The 3,957-nt window shown below is 41.6% G+C and overlaps 1 pseudogene; it reads left to right on the top strand.

Annotated features, from left to right (window-relative positions):
• Positions 1-1,051: 1,051 nt before the first annotated feature.
• On the top strand, positions 1,052-1,494 carry LOC118642834 (annotated as a pseudogene).
• Positions 1,495-3,957: the final 2,463 nt, after the last annotated feature.

Here is a 3,957-nt window from a genome sequence, read left to right as displayed (position 1 = left end):
TTGCCTAGGGGAGAATGGGAGTGGGGGCTAAGAGGAGTGGGATTTCTTTTGGGGACATTGGTGATTTTCTAAAATTGATTATGGTGATGGTTACTCTGTGAATATACTAAAAGCCATTGGATGGTGCACTTGAAATGGCTGAAAAATGTAAGATATGGATTATATCTCAATAAAGCTATTTTTTTTAAATAGATAGCTATACAAATAAAATTCCTGTCCTCTGGGTGCTTACCTTTCAGTAGAACATTTCAGGTGATGAAAATTTCTATGAGGAAAAATAGGAGATTAGAGAATAAGGGAAGTGAGGTCACGGTGAGAGAGTGTTTTATAAAGGGTGGCCAGAGAAGGCTTGCGAATGAGCGGGCGTGTAGACCGTTGTAAGGGATTTCTATTTTATTTTGAATGAGAAGGGAGACCATGAGAGGGGTCAGAACACAGAACCAACAGGATATGGTTTCTGTTTGAAAGAATCATGACATCTGCTGTGTTAAGAATAGGTTATAAATTGACAAGGGAAGAAACAATCAGACCAATTAAGCTTAATTTCAGTAATCTAGGCAATATCTAACCGTGACTTGGATAAAATGGCAGTAGTAGACACGATAACAATAGTTGAGGCATATTTTGGTAGAAGCGAAAGACAGAGAATGAGAGAGAGCAAGAGAGAGATATGCTGAGGACTAAGCTGACCCGGGTTTGGATGCGGGAGAAAAAGGAGTCGTGGATGGCTGCAGTTTGTTTGACCTGAACTATCCAACACATGGAGTCCTCGTGTACTGAAAGGCTTCCTTTGGCTGGGGTGGATGTGCAAGTGTAGAAGAAAAAACTGGATTAAAATGATCATTTACAGACAAACATTGCATCATAATCAAAGTGACTAATCGAGTGAAACCAATACCAGTACCCCACACTTAAAGAAAATTCTATTCCAAGAGAAAACTCAGTCACTACAAGACTCTTAAAAAGCAAGTCAGAGGCCCGACGGCCGACCTGTGCGCCCGGGAAACCCCGTTGCTCCCTTTCCCCTGGCTGGCAGCGCGGAGGCCGCACGATGCCCGGAGTCACTGTGAGAGACGTGAACCAGCACGAGTTCGTCAGCGCTCTGGCCGCCTTCCTCAGAAAGTCCGGGAAGCTGCAAGTCCCTGAATGGGTGACACTGTCAAGCTGGCCAAGCATAAAGAGCTGGCTCCCTATGATGAGAAGCCATCATAGGCTTCCACAGCACGGCACCTGTACCTCCGTGGTGGCGCTGGGGTTGGCTCCATGACCCAGATCTATGGAGGACGGCAGAGAAACGGTGTCATGCCCAGCCACTTTAGCAGAGGCTCCAAGAGTGTGGCCCGCCGGGTCCTCCAAACCCTGGAGGGGCTGAAAATGGTGGAAAAGGACCAGGATGGGGGCCGCAAACTAACACCTCAGGGACAGAGAGATCTGGACAGATCTGGACAAACTGACACCGCGGGACAGGTGGCAGCTGCCAACAAGAAGCATTAGAACAAATGCTGGGTTAATAAATTGCCTCATTCATAAAAAAAAAAAAAAAAAAAGCAAGTCATATTAATATTAGAGTACTAAAATTGTTTAATATTTGTTATTCATTTTTTACAAATTACAAAAGTAATGCATGGTTTTTGTTTTTTGTTTTAATCCTCACCCAAGGATGTGTTTCCATGATCATCAAATAGAGTGGGAGAGAGGGAGAGAGAGAATCAATGATGTGAGAGAAACACATCAACTGGTTGCCCCCCGCACAACCAGACCAGGGCCAGGGATGAATCGCAACCCAGGTTCATGCCCTTGGCCAGAATCGAACCCGCATCTCATTGCTCCATGGGCTGACGCTCTAACCGCTGAGCCAGACCGACCAGGGCATGCATTTTGTGTGTGTTTTTTTTTCATTCAAGCAATGTGAGAACTATGAAACAAACTATCAGAGTCTCCCTCGTCCCCCAAACAGGGATAACCACCTTTAACAAGTTAGTATTTTGTTCTTATTGAACTTTTTATGGGCATATATTTAAGTGTTTGCTATTGAAGGATACATAATAATGCAAATAAAAGTGCTTTGTAGATGTTGTGGTATTTTACAAATGTACTAAATACACAAGTACTTAAAAAAATTCAATCATCACACAGTCAGAAAATAACTACTTAATAGAATCAGGCCACTGTAAAAAATACAAAACATATAGGAATATATTTCAGTGCCCAAGGTCCCATCGTAAATTAAAATGCAAATTTTAGAGGCAGTTAATTAATTTTTTTAAGGTTAGATAACTTTTAATTTAATGGAAAATTCAGTTCTTTATGCTATTTTTCTGATGAGTTATCAGTATCATTTCTTTTTTTAAAAAGACTTTAGTTTTCAGCGCACTTTTAGGTTCATAGCAAAACTGAGTGGAAAATACAGAGAGTTCCCATATACACTTTGTCTCCCCCACACACACCACTTCCCCTAATATTAATATCCTCCGCCGGAGGGGTACATCTGTTACAACTGATTAACATACAGTGACCCAAAATTAGTACCCAAAATTCATACCCAAAATTAGTACCCAAAATTCATAGTTTATATTACATACAGTTTTGTACACTCTATGAGTTTTGGTAAGTGTATTGACCTGTATCCACCACTATACTCCGCAGAATAGTTTCACGGCCTGAAGAATCCTCTGCGCTCTGCCTGCCCCTCTCTTCCTCTGCCCTAAACCCAGGCAACCACTGACCTTTTACTGTCTCTATAGTTTTGCCTTTACCAGAATGTCCTTCAGTTAGAATCATACAGTGTGTAGTCTTTTCCTATCTGCCTTTTCAGTTAGTGATATGCATTTAAGTCTTCTCCATGTCTTTTCATAGCTTGATAGCTCTCTTTTTTTTTTTTTTTGAGTACTGAGTAATATTCTATTGTCTGGATATACCAGTGTAGCCATTCACCTACTGAAGGATGTCTTGGTTACATCTAAGCCTTGGCAATTTTAAATGAAGCTGCTATAAACATCTGTGTTCTAGTTTGTGTGTGGACATGCATTTTCCGTTTATTTGGGTAAATATCAAGGAATGCTATAGCAGAGGGGAAAGTTTTCCTTGACCCTCTTAGGGTCCCTGGATGGGCCCCAAAATTAAATGTACTGAGATAAATAAATAGGAGAAAAGCATACACATTTATTTAACATACAATTTTATGTGTCATGTGAGCCTTTATACGTAAATGAAGACTCCAAAGAAATGATCGAAAGTGAGTGTTTTATGCTCGTTCTGATAAAGAATGGGAAGATATGATAAGGCAAGTGTATGAGCTAAGGATAATAAACGGGGGACATTCAGCAAGCCCTGTGAATTCCGATTCCTCCCTGTGTCCCTCCATCTTCCGAGAAAAGGGTGATCCTGTCCTCCTGGTATAGGAAGGACACCTCTCATGTGTGGGTTTTATGACCTGCTTCAGGGGAAGACCAGAAAGTCCTTCCTGCACATGCCATTTCTCAAATTCCTTCAGCTTGAAATATTTAATACGCCAAGTTGTCATATTTTGAGATAGTGTGTTCTGAATTCCATCAGTGTTATTACTGGATTGTGTGGCAAGAGTATGTTTAGTTTTGTAAGAAACTGCTCAACTGTTATGGACTGAATGTGTCCTCCCAAAATTCTGTCTCCACCCCCCAACCCCCCCCCACAATGTGATGTATTAAGAAGGCCGTTGGGAGGTGATTCGGATTAGATGAGGCCATGTGGGTGGAACTCTCATGATGGGATTAGTGCCCTAATAGAACCATTGAGAGCACTGGCTTCCCCTTTCCGCCGTGTGAGGATGCAATGAGTTGTTGACAGTCTGCAACCCAGAAAAGGGTTCTCACTAGAATCTAACCATGCTGGCCCTCTGATCTTAGAATTTTAGACTTGAGAACTGTGAGAAATAAATTTCTGTTGTTTGTACTTTGCCCTGTCTACGATACTTTGTTC

This window comes from Molossus molossus, unplaced genomic scaffold (assembly GCF_014108415.1).
Source record: "Molossus molossus isolate mMolMol1 unplaced genomic scaffold, mMolMol1.p scaffold_m16_p_3, whole genome shotgun sequence".
NCBI lineage: Eukaryota > Metazoa > Chordata > Mammalia > Chiroptera > Molossidae > Molossus > Molossus molossus.
The sequence above is the reverse complement of the archived record's forward strand: the minus strand, read 5'-3'. Positions and strand labels throughout refer to the sequence as shown.